A 15717-nucleotide genomic window follows, 5' to 3' on the forward strand; every position below is an offset into this window, starting at 1 on the left:
GTTACACAGTCACATCACTAAATGATAATGTAAGAATGGTTAATTTAAGTGAATATTTATGAAGGTGACACTTCAAGGAACAAGTAGGTAAGTACAATATAAAGCGACACTTTCGACTTGTGTTAAATTAATATACGAGTAGGTACGGTCACGAGCATTAATATGTATACACTTTGGTACCATGTCACATTAACTCTTTAGACAACTTGAACTGTAAGTCTCAATAAATGTTAAATATGTCAGTGCGACAGAGTCCTAAAGTGGGTACATTATAAAGTTCATGATCATGACTATACTCGTAATGTACGTAAGGTATAAGAATGAGGGAATCCAAGCTAGATTCTCCAAAAAAAAGGTAAATGGCGTTGTCCAGATTTAACGTGATAATTACCTATCTTCTCATAGCTCGGGCACATAATTATTCCAAAGTATAATGTAATCGCAGAGGCATATATATAAAAATAAATAATTGTTGCTGGACATTTGGATCACATATGTTTTTTATAAATACTAAATGCGTTTGACCACAAATTCAATTCAAATTCAAAAATATCTTTATTCAGTAAGTACCTAACATAGTTACACTTTGTATCGTCAATTTTTACATAACGAACGTCTCATCCGCCTAAAACTACTGCAGCTTCTCACAACCTGTATAGCCGGGGAAAAGAAGCTGCAAGAAAAACCTCTGCCCTAGACGTTCTTTAAAAATATCCCACCACAATTCCACTCGAGGCATTTGTCAAGTTGCAAACGGGTATGACAGTTTTTTCTCATCGTGTGGGTTATGAGGTGGAATACCAACATCATCAACCTTGGTGTCAGGGTTATGACTGAGCCGCCAAAGGCCCCTGACATGGCTCATGTAACGATTACTCACATCATAAGTAGTAACCGGGACCAACGGCTTAACGTGCCGAAGCACGGATCATCTTACTTTCGTATGACAATGATAAAAATATATAAGACTGACATGTCACCATGTGTAAAAAAAACATAATATTATTCATGACAGAACTTTTAGGTACCTATTCGTTTATATTTTTTTTTTGGTTTTGTTACAATGCTATCACCTTAACTCGACTTCAAACTTGAATACTTCGGTGTCTTATTTACAAGTTTAATTGCATAGTAACAAGTATTCAATAACATGTAGGTATTATTTATTAAGTAAATAATAAATAGCATTATTAATATTTTTCTTTGATGCGACCGCTGTGTCAACAACATTGAAAATTATATTTAAGACATACATGACTTTTATTTATTTATTCATTTATATCAGACAACACAATAGTCCATAGATGGTTAGTTAAGAGTGTGAGTAACAATTCAACTTATAGCTATGTTAGTATTTATTAGTAGCTAAAAAAAATTACGTTATTATGAATATTTATTTAACATTATTTATTATTTCCTATCGCCACCTGTATCCAGTGATGCTGGATGGGACAATCAAACCGAGCCGCTATCATTTTCAAAATGCCGTTGCAGCTGTTTCGCAAACGCTGCAGCAGAGAAGCTGCTTTTTTGCGAATAATCGCATGAAAACCATTCGTGTGGGCTTCGGCAAACATACCTGATGCGCTACAGCGGGGCGGAAGCCGCAACAGCATTCTGAAAGCGTTATTATATTGGATTCGCAAGACGTTGTAGGCGCGTTTGGTATATGCAACCCAGAGGCCCGCCGAGTAAAAAGACTGACAATAAGCTTTAAAAAGTGTTATTTTAACTTCACGTGTACATCGGGTGAACCTCCTGGCGAGCATGTTACCCCGCACCGCCAACGCCCTGCGCTCCCTCTCAATATCGACATCGTCCTTTAGGTCACTCGTCACGACGTGTCCAAGGTACTTAAATTTATCGACCAGTTTTAGCTCAACTCCATTGAGAGTCACCCGAGGCACATGAGCGGGTTGATGTTTTTCCGCTTTGAATACTAATATTTCACTCTTTTTTGAGTTATATTTTAGACCATGCGCCTCCGCATATGACTCACAAATCGACATGAGTTTTCTCAAACCCCTAATCGAAGGACTCAGCAGCACCATGTCGTCGGCATAGCTTATGTTGTTCACGCATGTCCCGTCAATGTGACATCCGACATGGGTACTGCTGAGCCCTCCGATCAGCTGATCGACATACACATTAAATAACAGTGGGGAGCTCAATCCACCCTGTCTCACTCCACACTCCAAGACGTATTCATCTGAGAGGCTCCCGGCCCATCTCACCTGATTCATCTGGTTAGAATACCAATATTTAAGGAGGGAGATAGACTCCGCCGACACACCCGCGCCCCCCAACTTAGTCCAGAGCAGATCGTAATTGACTAAGTCAAAGGCTTTGGACAAATCGAGAAAACACGCATACACCGGCGTCCTCCTCTCTGTATAATACCTGACAGTGTGTTTTAGCGATAAAATAGCGCTTTCAGTCGATAGTCTTGGTCTAAACCCAAACTGGGCGTCGTTGAGTTTAATAATACTCAGATGATCATTGAGCACACTGTCAAGCACTTTAGCTGTTATAGTAGCAAGTGAGATGGGCCGATAGTTGTTCCTATCAGATGCATCTCCAGTTTTACTTTTTATAATTGGAACCACAATTGTGCGCATTAGCGCCTCAGGTAGGTAGGAGTGAGTAACACACAAGTTAAATAGTAGTGATAACACTCGTGGTAGATGAACTCCCGCAAATTTAAAGTGCTCCACACTGAGACCGTCATGTCCCGGCGATTTACCTCTACTCATCTTACTAATAACTTTAGCAATCATTTTAGCTGTGAATATCAGATTTCGCCCGGACACGCCGGCCCCATCGCTGCTCACGCCGTTTGACGAAGGACCCAAAGGCGATCGTATAGAAAAATGGTCTTTAAATAGATTTGCGATTTGTCTATGATCTTGCACACTGTCGACGCTCAATGGGATACCTGGTCGTACATTCAATTTATTTGTATTTTGCCAAAATTTCTTAAAATCTTTGTTTGAGTGATTAACAGCAAGGGAGTTCATTTTAATTTGATCTTGTCTGTTCTGGCACCATTTTAATTTCGTTTTGAACGCTTTTCTTGAGCCCGACATATCATCAAAATATTTACCCTGTTTAGGTTTACCCGCCAGGAGCCACACTTCAAACTTTAGTCTAGCCTCCTTATGAGCGTCGGCAACGTACTTATTCCATCCAGCAATACACCCTTTCTTTCGGTGACATTTGGAATGAGATGTTGCGATAGAAGCGTCAGTTAAAGAATTAATTATGTCATTATATAATTTGTTTAAAATACTATGATGCTCCTTATTTTGACAAAAACCATAACTACATTCTCTAAGTTCAATAGGAAAATCAATATTTCTTAATCTAGACTGGCAAATACTATGATATCTATCTATTTGTTCAGGGAGTCGATCCCCCCATACAGTTCCCTTTTTAGATATAGGTTGTACAAAATTTTGTAATTTAGGTTTAGGTATAATCTTATTTAAATTAGTTTCAATTACAAGAGGGAAATGGTCAGACCAAAATACATCATACTGTACCCAGACATCGGTTACAGTGTGTCGAGCCGACTCAGTGACAATGCAGTGGTCCAACCATGTATCGCAACCATGAGCATCGCTATGAAATGTGTATGTATTTGATTGCATACCTAGAATATCAACATCTATACAACAACAACTTTCATCATTACAAAAAATTGTCAGTTCTGTAAAAAATAGTTTATTCAAATGGGCATTAAAATCACCTAAAATGTAAAAAGAGTTAATTCCACTATGTTCTTCACATTCCATGATTGACTTTATTGTACCTAAGCACTCTGTAAATGTTGGTAGATTGGCATAGCTGTTTGTAGGCATATACACACAGAAAACTACAGCAGATATATTTCTGACACTAATTTTGATCGCCGAGAGCCTATCATTATTGCAATCTATCACTGACACAGAATCAAAAGCCACTTTTCGCCATAGTAATGCGACACCACCGTACGGTCGGCCCACAAGCAACTCAGCCGACATGTCCACTGCCGATGTGCCCGTACACCCAAACTCCTCGTCGATAGTGCTGAGTAATGGTAAATCATGCGACAGCAACCACGTCTCCTGAAGAGCGACTATAGATGCCGTCTTACAAAGGCTCCTCACTCCCTCTATCGATCTTTTAATCGACTTACAATTAAATGTAATTAGTCTGATGTTATCCATTTAAATAGTTAATTAGTCTGCAACTGCCTCAAATTGACAAACCGTCTAAACGATATCCCACATGGCCATAGGGTGTCGTTTAAAAAAGTATCAACCTTATATTTTGTCACAAATACTTTAAAAGCGTTATAGTCTCTAAGTAAATTTAAATTAAGTAAAAAAAAAGCCAAGTCTCGCCACACTTTCGTCTCTTTACAATAGTGGTTTAACGGCCACCATAGTCTGGTGGCTGACCGTCGGGATCACGATCTGGAAGCCCCGGGCTTGAATCCCGGTGGGGATATAATATATATTATTAATATCTATTTGTGAGCCTCGGTTTGGTTAGGACACTGCAGGTTGATCACCTGATTGTCGAAAAGTAATATGATCCGTGCTTTAGTTAAGCCATTGGTGCCAGTTACTACTAAATGATGTAGGTTCGTAGCCGTTACATGAGTCATGTCAGGGGCCTTTGGCGGCTCAATAATACTGACACCAGGGTTGAGGAGGTTGGTATTCCACCTCATAACCCACACGATAGAAGAAGAGTGGTTTATTTTATAACATTTTTACCACTCACTACGTTATCCTTATGTTTTAAGACAGTAGTTAAACAGAATTTTACAAAAAAGGTTATTTTATAGTTAGTGATTATTTAGAAGATATGAATGCAAGGGATTAACTGTCTGAGAACTGATATTAGGCAGCTAAATTACTCAATTGTATAAAAATATTTTATGTTTATTTTTTTAAAGAACGTCTAGGGCCCTGTGCCGAGGTTTTTCTTGCAGCTTGTTTTCCCCGGCTTATACAGGTTGTGAGAAGCTGCAGTAGTTTTAGGCGGATGAGACGTTCGTTATGTAAAAATTGACGATTCAAAGTGTAACTATGTTACCTACTGAATAAGATATTTTTGTTTTTTTTTAAATTTGAATCCGAAACTACATTCCGATGATTGCATTACCCATTATTTTTGGTATTATTTTTACCATCAGTTTTGGAGATGTTTGATTTGATTCACACATTTTGCAATGAGACTACTGACTAGTCTATTGGAAATATAGTCGTGAACCTATGTTATGATCAATAAACAAAATAAAAGGAAATCAATCCTATATATATTCGGGTTAACCTCGAGAATTGCTGAATGTATTTGCGTGCCTTTTTAAGAGTTATCTGCACTTTATTAAGAATACTATAAGAAAACAACATGTACCTAAGCTCACCCAAGCGAAATTATCGAGTCGGTAATTACCAAATAAACAGCTTAGCGGACTAGACTTGGAGACGGCACTACCGCACCACCAAGCGAGATGAATGATGATGTAAAATCTAACTATAGTTATAACATAAGTACACACTAAGACTGACATTGGCCAAGGTAAAACCTCTCGCAATTGTGATTCTGTAGAATTACATGCTGGCTGCACGCAAAACAAGCCATTGTGACGACAAAAGAAAAAAATACTGGAGATTTTTAATTGTCTACCAGTCACAGATGAGGAATAATTTTATCGATGGTCAATCCGCTTGTGTTTTTTACTTCTCCGTTACCTACTCCCTACACATACCTCTGAAACGCATTTCTCGGGTATGTGGGTTTTCTCACGATGTTTTCCTTCACCGCTGAGCACGTGATAATCATTTATGATCCGGCATCCAATCCAACATACGAATTCGAAAAACGATTTCGAAAATCATAGGTTTATGCCCGCGCTGGAATCGAATCTGCGACCTTACAATGAGAGTCAAGCGTTCTGTATTGGAGTGGTTTTCCCTTCGCGGATTGGAAGGACAGACAACCAGTGGCTTATGTAAAAAACCGGACCTGTCAAATCTTCAGGTTGGGTAAGCGGACCCTGTGAAAACGGGATAACGGGAGATGATGTTGCTTACTTCCTATGTACCGCAAAGGCTTTGCATTGCTAGTTTCTATAAGGGATCTAACCTAAAGGTATTACAATAGCTGGTATCCTCAAAATTAAAAAGAGATAGATAATATTAAGAGAGTTCTCATCGTAACTTAATATTATAAATGCGAAAAGTAAGTCTGTGATGCTGTCTTCTTTTTTCGCGTAAACTACTGATCCGATTTTGATGAAATTTGGTACAGCGATAGATGGATAGATATTATGTAACAGAGGACGAGCCTATTGCCAATAACCGGGCACAAAGTTAAGTTGTAGTTAAGTTTATTAAGTGTTGTTTTATTCTTTTTAAGATTTATTGTTTTCATTTTTCTCTATTGTTTCTTTACTTTATGTAGATTGTCGTCCTTTGTAGCGTAAATAAATTAGCACGTTGTGTTTGCCTATAATTGGACGAGCACTAGTCCAGTATTTGTATATAGGTTAAGTTACGTGAAAAAGTGTTTTTTTTCTAATGGCAAACCTAATAAATAAATAATAAATCCTAGAACACTGCTGGAAATCAATCAATATCTTTGATCCAAACATACATAACATAAACATAAATAGCCTATATACGTTCCACTGCTGGGCACAAGCCTCCCCTCAATCAACCGGAGGGGGTATGGAGCATACTCCACCACGCTACTCCAATGCGGGTTGGTGGAGGCGTTTTTTACGGCTAATAGCCGGGACCTACGGCTTACCGTGCCCTCCGAAGCACGGAATCATCTTACTTTTTTTTTGGATCCAAACATGAATTGAAATTCATAAAATCGAATTCAGTGGTTAAAAGCCCGAGCCGAGATTCGAACCAGTGACACTGCGATGTAAGTCACGCGTTCTCCGAACTGGACCATCACAGATTTATATCACAAAAATCACTTTGTGATCCCTAGTTTAATCAGGACATTGCAGACTGATCACCCGATTGTCCGGAATAAGATGACCCGTGCTTCGAGGGTAAGTTAATTAGTACATTATGTAGTCGTTATACGAGCCATGTCGTCCCATCGGGGTAGGCAGAGGAATTACACTTACTTCGATCCTAACTTTCTCTTCTTCCAGTCTCGTCAAAGTCTTCACACATGCTTAACGGTTAAGAGTAACTAACGTTATCTACAAAATTCAAAAATTCTAGATTCAAAAATATCTTAATTCAATAGGTAACATAGTTACACTTTGAATTGTCAATTTCTACATAACGAACGTCTCATCCGCCTAAAACTACTGCAGCTTCTCACAACCTGTATAGCCGGGGAAAAGAAGCTGCAAGAAAAACCTCGGCACAGGGCCCTAGACGTTCTTTTAAAAAAAATTATCATAAAATATTGTTACACAATTGAGTAATTTAGCTGCCTACTGTCGTTTCTCAGACAGTTAATCCCATGAATTCATATCTTCTAACACTACTTGTTACTTCTTACACTTGTTTATTGCTCAGTTGAAGATTAACGATAAACTAAGTAAGGAAACTTAACTTATTAGTTACCTTAACAGTACTAAACTTTATTTATTGGACGAACTTGCACAGATCTTGTAAAATTTCGAAACATCATTAACATTTTAAAGCTTATATAGACGTTTCTTCTCTGGTGGTTTGTGAGTTCAATGACCGACCCCTTCAACCCTGGTGTCAGGGTTACTATTGGGCCAGAGGCCCCTAATGTAATGACTAGACATACTTAAGTAGCTGGATCGACTACTCAACGAGCCCTTCGAAGCACGGATCATCTTACAATCAGCCTTTAATCTCCTAACCAAACTAGGGATCACAAAGTGATCTTTTGCGACGTCCTCGTCAGGATTCGAACCCGGCACCTCCGGATCGCAAGCCTAATGCTTAACCACTCGACCACAGAGGACCGTTGTTCGTTCAATGAGGGAAGGCCATTGCCCAGCAGTCGGACGTTATACAGCTGTTTATTTTTAATTTATAAATGCTGAAAAAATTTACTTAGATAGTGGATAACCTACCTAATATTCATTTTAAAAATAAAACCTTTTGACTAAAAATGTCAAGCGTTCAAAGGTCAACCCGCATTGTATTTCGAACTCTGCCTACCCCTGAAGGATAAGTCGTGAAGTTTTCGTTCAATTCGCGTTTACTTTCGTCCGTATACACAAAAGTGACACATGAGTCAATACAGTGAATCATATTGGTTTATTACAAACCCTATCTTTACAGATATGATGAAAATTACTAATATAAAATAAAGTAAATTATACCTAAGTGACATCACTATTGAAAAGTGACTGTGAAAAAGTTACCCAAGAGCTAATCAAAGGCAAACATGACACAAAAATGGACTAAGAAAGTAAATATTGGACTCACCTGCGTATGGCTACGGATATCCTACACTAAACCGATAACTTTGTTTGAACTATCACTGCAAACTAAACGACGTCCGCTCGCGACGACGTCAGCGCATCGACTAAGCTACGGCGCGGCGCCTGCGCAGACCTACCGTGCGCGAGTGAGACGGAAGCTTCATGAAAACGATCGACGAATGGAGGTGCGCGGTTTGAAAATCGAATTCGTAATGAGGGTGATAAGATCGTAATGGCTTTCAGTTCTGTGAGGGCGGATAGAATATGGTTTAGTTTCCTTTACAATAGAGTGGTTTATGTTTTTTTTTTTTTTAATTTATTTACTGTTAGTTGACCCGTGGGATCACATCGACGTGTATTGCATGACATTTAGGTACTTGATGACAAGGTTTTACAAAATTTACAAACCATCACGCCTGTATCCCCGAAGGTGTGGGCAGTGTATTGTATACACCCGCTCCTCGGTAGCTATGTTAAGTCCCGTGTATTTTACTTATTGCTCCGTGGCCTCCGTGGTCCAGTGGTTGAGCGTTGGGCTTACGATTCGGAGGTCCCGGGTTCGAATCCCCGTGGGGACATATCACAAAAATCACCTAGTTTGGTTAGGACATTGCAGGCTGATCACCTGATTGTCCAAAAAGTAAGATGATCCGTGCTTCGGAAGGCACGTTAAGCCGTTGATCCCGGTTACTACTTACTGATGTAAGTAGTTGTTACATGAGCCATGTCAGGGGCCTTTGGCGGCTAAATAGTAACCCTGACCCCAGGGTTGATGAGGTTGGTACTCCACCTCACAACCCACACGATATAAGAAGATTTATTGCTACTGTTCGGGCACAAATCCTGGAAACCAAGTGATATCAATTGTATCAATATATCAAAATGTATGATCTTAACGTGAATTCAAACTCATAAAGTTGGATTCAGCGGTTTAGAGCTTTTCTTAACTCTACATTATAATGGATCTAGAATTTTTTTGGTGGCTATGCCCAGTAATGGGATTTGAAATAATCACATTCTGGGGGGTTAAAATGGCCACATGGAAGCAATGCATATAAGAAAGCAATATTGCTATTTGACATTTGTTTGTATTGCGCACTTACTTTTATATGCGCAAATGTCAAATTGCAATATTGCTTTCTTAATTTTTGCATCGATGTGGCCATTTTAACCCCCCTGGTGTGATTTTCTTCATCAGGCACCACACGCATCTTTCTCATAATACTACGCCTATTTCCCATCGGGGTAAGCAGAGACTACGGGATTTCATTTGCTTCGAGCCTGACACACTTCTCTTGTTTCCTCCACATTCATCAATCGTTTCATACACGTACGCCGGTTCAGAGTAGATCGTACTGAACCTTTTGTAAGGACATCGCCAATTTGATCAATGTACTAACTGTAGGGAGCGCTGGTAATTATAATAAAACCCACACAAATAATTGAATGAACTGGATTACTTAGGATATTATATTAAATTACAAAATCCAAACATTGAGACGCGTTGGTTTGCTCGCACTAGAGTTGTGACTGACCATAAATGGTAGACTATTAGGTATGTCCCAAACACTAACTATTCTATATTATTTATATCATCATCATCATCACCAGCCCAATAACGTCCCCACTGCTGGGGCACGGGCCTTTCCTATGGATGGATAGGGAGTTTGGGCCTTAAACCACCACGCGGGCCCAGTGCGGATTGGTGGTTATTAACGACTGCTAATGCAGCCGGGACCAACGGCTTAACGTGCCTTCCGAAGCACGGAGGAGCTCGAGATGAAAACTTTTTTTTTGTGGTCACCCATCCTATGACCAGGATCGAAGCAAATGGAATACTATAGTCTCTGCTTACCCCGGTGGGAAATAGGCGTGAGTTTATGTATGTATGTATGTATGTATCCTATGACCGGCCTTTGCGAAAGTTGCTTAACTTCAACAATCGCAGACCGAGCGCGTTTACCGCTGCGCCACCGCGCTCCTCTTTATATACGTATAAATTATTTATTATTATGTTCTTAAGAATTCATAACTTTTGATAACTTTGTCGCGCTGCCTCCGTAAGGTATTGCGGGCATAATTTTTCATATCGTCCTCTTACAGTGAAAACTACATAAGACTAAACGCCGTTTAGAAAACTCACATTCGGATGTTATTTTTGTTAACACAACCTCGCAATAGACTCGCTAATTTCAATTTTTGATCTTTGGTTTTGTTGATGACAATAAGAAAGAAAGAAACATTTATCTTCTTCTATCGTGTGGGTTGTGAGGTATATTACCTACCTCATCAACCCATCAGGGTTAACGCCAGTCAGGGTAATTATTGAGTCGCCAACGGCCCCTGACATGGCTCATGTAACGATTACTCACATCAGTAAGTAGTAACCGGGACCACTGACTTAACGTGCCTTCCGAAGCACGGATCATCTTACGGGTTAAACGTCGTCTTAAACGCTTATTATACTATAGGGACACCACAGTAACAAATATAAAACAAAACACGCAAGAAAAACAACTCACACACACACACATCAGAATGTTTTTTTCAAAAAGGCGCTTACTTGGTTTTAGCTATAACGCGACGGTATTAAATAGGTACCTATGTTGCGGCACTCTGCATAGTTCATGTATAAATAAATATAATTACAGCCACATGCAAATTCGACGCATTTTCGATGCCAATGCATCCTGTCCTTTATCGGTATCGGCTTTAGTAATTGTATTCGATGGTTCGAGTTAATGGTGAATTAAATTACCTAAACTAAATAATTATACACAAAGAAATTATACCAAAAACATCGTGAGGAAACCGACATTCCCGAGAAATGCATTTTCGGAGGTATGTGACCTAACCTGTATTGCTGTATTGGGTTGGTTTTCCCTTCGCGGGTTAGAAGGTCAGACAGGCAGTAGCTTCTGGAAAAACCGGACCTGTCAAATCTTCAGGTTAGGTAAACGGACCATGTGAAAAACGGGATAAATCCGTCCATCCATCCATTGATCCATAAAAAAAAATAAGTGCGGGTACCGCGTTTTTAACAGTGAGTGCCGTCCCCGGGAATGTTCCCAAAGTGAGAATGTTCCCATTGTAAAATTGCATTTTATGGACACAGGCTGCTTTTCTTTCTGAAATTGTTCTTTCTTGTACTCTGATTCTCTCTATGATGACGATGACCCATGAAGGGATGGACAGTTTTTTAAGAGAGAACTTCTAATGCCAAAGGTTGAGGCACGAGGTGCTATTGTGTACCTAACCTACCTTGCTCTTACAAAAATATAATTATTTTGAGATGTCAAAAAAATGAAATTAAGAATTTTCCGAAATAATTTCCGATTATTTGTATGAACAAAGATATATTATGAAATTCTGATGACTGAATAAAGATAGATCTGAAAGTAACAAAAAACGTTTTCTTTTTTTTCTAATTAACTTATTTATGAATTTTAATAAAGAAATATGTTATAATAAGCGCGACATTTTGTCACGTTTTTCTATGACGTCACAGGTTGCTTTTCCATAAAAATTCCATAGTAATTTTGTGTAGTGACGTTTAGTTAAAAAGCAACTGATTTGACTAGTTGGAAACTACCGTAATAGAGTTACGGTAAGTCACGTTAAAATCTCAAAGGCTTCCCGAGATAAAAATAACTATTTTCTTGATGTAAAAAAAAGCCAGAATAGCAATGGCAAAACAAGCTTTCCATAACAAAGGGTGCATATTCAAGGCTAAGATTGCCAAAGCAATCAGAAAAAGATGTGTCAAAACCTTCGTATGGAGTATAGCCCTCTATGGATGTGAAACTTGGACACTGACACAGAAGGACAGAGAGAGACTCGAGGCCTTTGAAATGTGGTGTTGGAGGAGGATGGAAAGAATAAGTTGGACAGAAAGGGTTACAAATGAGGAAGTGCTAGTAAGAGTAAGGGAAAAGAGACAAATACTAAGAATTATTGAGGACAGAAGAGGCAAGATGATTGGACACCTAATAAGACACGACGAATTCATTAAAACATCATAGAAGGAAAGCTAGAAGGAAAGAGAGGAAGGGGAAGACCAAGAAGAGCTTACATGGAACAGATTAAAGAAAAGGTTAACGTCGTGTCTTATAGGGAAGTCAAGGAATTGGCCTTTGATAGACTGGAATGGAAAATGCTACACCGACAAGAGGCTCTTAAATTGATGATGAAAAAAAAAAGCTACATACCTAGTACAATAGGGCTGCTTCACCACAAAGTCTGGAGGGGACAAAAACCTAATCCGCCTATCAGCAAGTATTTATAAAGGTGCTTATCACACCCTCACACGATGATAGTAAGAGCGATCAATACATTTATCTGATGATTCTCCAATAGGACTGGGTTTTGTTTAAATATGTACAATCAAGGAGCAAAACTGCAGTCACTGAGCCCAGCGAATTATTTGTAAACAGTGGTGAAATTATGAACTATAAGTTGTTATAATTATAAAATTTATGTTTTTGTAGGTGTTTTTGGTCTATTACAGAAACGACATGTAACCAGGAGGTCTTAAGCGCAACCAGTTTTTTTTTGACGTGACTTATTGTAGATTTGCCGCAGATGGCATTAACTACTTGGCCGGACAAATGGGGAGCGCTGAAGGCTCTCACCGGGTACAACGTTTAAGACAACAGGCCTGATGGTGCCCAGTTGGGCGCGAACCTCAGCTCAGGGCGTCGTCTGAGAGGAAAAATAATCGACCCTAGTGAGTCGATAGCGATAAGCGCTGAATGAGGGAAATCGTCGACCACGCCGGCGGGGTAGCGCAACCAGTGAATTGATTACTTTGCAAGAAACTGATTGGACTTTAGCACGTTATCGTACATAGTATAGCTACAGTTATACAGAGTGTTAGTGACATCTTAACAAAAACTTTACGGGTGATTCAGACCATGATTCAGAGTTGATATCAAGTTCAAATCTTCCGTTGCAAAAGTATGGAACTGAATATAATTTCAAAAACACTAAAATTTTCATGAATTTTCCGACCCGATTTCCGATGCCACTTGATATCAACTCAGAATCATGGTCTGAATCATCCCCTTCAGTATTAGTTACGGTGTCACTAAAACTCAGTATAGTAGCTATAGTCATAGGTGTACTTACTTATGAAGCTACCTAGCTATACTACATATATAAACCCATGCCCGTAATCCTTAATGGGGTAGACAGAGCCTCAAGTAATAAAAGACAACTGTTGCTACGAAATCCTAAGATGTATATGATGAACCTTTTGGTCTTATTTCATCGTGTGGGTTGCGAGGTGGATAAAAAAAATCATCAACCCTGATGTCAGGGTTATCACTGAGCCGCCAGAGACCCCTAACAAGGCTCAACAACACAACAATTATCCATCATGTTAGAAAGCACACAATAATAGGTAATTCCTCTGTCATATAAGGCAGATCATATATGGATATCTTAGGACTCGTATCAACAGTGGCTGCAAGTTGTCTTTGATTACTTGAAGCTCTGCCTACCCCATTAAGGATTACGGGCGTGGGTTTATATATGTAGTATAGACGCAGCTTCATAAATAAGAACATCTATGACTGTAGCTACTATATGACATATATAAGTTGGACCCGCGAAAAAAATAGGTAATAAAAAAAAAAACTTGTATTTTTCTCTTTTTGTGTCAATAGTACACTATTATACATTAGTACATACATTATTGTACATTAGTATCATTTTTTAATTTTTCCTCACCTTATGGTTGTCTGGAAGAAACCGCTTTAAGCGATAAGGCCGCTATTTGCCATTTACTTAGTTAAGAGTCCTTTTGTAATTATTTCTTTTTATTTTGGTGCAATAAAGTGTATTTGTATTGTATTGTACATTTACATTTCTAAAAAAAACAGAGGAAGTAGTAAATATTAATGTGCAGTTAATGTGAAAGTCATAAATAAATCGGTGTTGAAGGCACTTGAAGGAAGTTTCGAAGCGATACTTATCGTTAAGCTTTAACTAACTTATGTGAACCTCAGGTCGCTTCCGTTACGACCTTAAATTGCTGTGATTTTACTTTGTTATTGAAAAAAAAAATATACGGTCGAATTGAGAACCTCCTCATTTTTTGAAGTCGGTAAAAAAAAAAGTAATTTCTTGAAGGGAAATACATAATTATGCGGGTCTCTATTGGAATTCCTATTTATCAACCAGATTTTCACTATGCAAATGATTTTAGTCCTGAGTATCGTTTGTTCTAATGATCTCCTATCGTGTGGGTTGTGAGGTGGTTTACCAACCCCATCAACCCTGGTGTCAGGGTTACTATTGAGCCGCCAAAGGCCCCTGAGATGACTCATGTAACGACTACGTACTTACTTATCAGTAAGTAGTAACCGGGACCAACGGCTTAACGTGCCTTCCGAAGCACGGATCGTCTTACTCTCGGACAATCAGGTGATGAGCCTGCAATGTCTTAACCAAACTAGGGATTAAAAAGTGATTTTTGTGATATGTCCCCAGGCCGGGATTCGAACCTAGGACCTCCGGATCGTGAGCCCAACGTACAACCACTGGACCACGGAGGCCGTTAAATCCTAATGATTATTTATCCCAATATACTGTATTCATTATTACTTGTGGGTCTACCCACCCCATTACGGGCATTAGCATGATGAACTAAGTATCTAAATAAGTGAACTGTTAAAAACTACTTTATAACTGTTTGGAAATAGATTTTACAGAACAAAAGACATTTTTTTTGTTTTGGTTTTCCCCGACAGACAAGGCAAAGGAACTATGCCCATACAGCCAAGTCTTACGTATATTTTTCATGTTCACATTCCCGCCAAAAAAAACGAACGAATAAATGTTTATCGCTTGCATTCGTTTGTTTTGTTGCAAACGAAAAGGGGGACATATTATTATCTGTTATATTAATAATATTTTTTTCATTAATGTTATAAAAGTATTAGGTAAAAGATATGGAAGTTAAACGAAGGGTAAATGGTAGAGTCCCCTATGTTACAATTTACCCTTTACCTAAATAGATAGAAAATGTCGATAGGGATTCAACCAAGACGTCTAAATTAATCAATCCATAATAATAATTATTACTGGCGTGATGATCTCGACGGTTATCGAAAAGACTGGATAGAGTTCGCACAGAACCGGGATACTTGGAAAGACATGGGGGAGGCCTTTGCTCAGCAGTACCCTTTGCTCATACAGGCTATTAATAATAATAATAATATAGGCGTCGGGATGTGACGACCCCATCGCCCCCTGGTGAATTCATCAGCGAACCTGGTGAATTCAAC

General features: G+C 38.9%; 1 protein-coding gene across 2 annotated transcripts in view; it reads right to left on the reverse strand.

The window, feature by feature from the left end:
- Positions 1-15717, reverse strand: part of LOC126378025 (thyroid receptor-interacting protein 11-like) — an 86925-nt gene that overhangs the window by 57971 nt on the left and 13237 nt on the right. The window contains exon 1 of one of the 2 annotated variants that reach the window (XM_050026086.1): positions 8433-8545. The exons of the other annotated variant lie outside the window; for it this stretch is intronic. The gene's annotated coding sequence lies outside the window, so the exon portion shown is untranslated. Of the gene's footprint in view, positions 1-8432; positions 8546-15717 lie in introns of those variants that run through there. 2 annotated transcript variants of the gene reach the window in all.

The sequence above is a fragment of the Pectinophora gossypiella genome, chromosome 25 (assembly GCF_024362695.1).
Source record: "Pectinophora gossypiella chromosome 25, ilPecGoss1.1, whole genome shotgun sequence".
Taxonomy (NCBI): domain Eukaryota; kingdom Metazoa; phylum Arthropoda; class Insecta; order Lepidoptera; family Gelechiidae; genus Pectinophora; species Pectinophora gossypiella.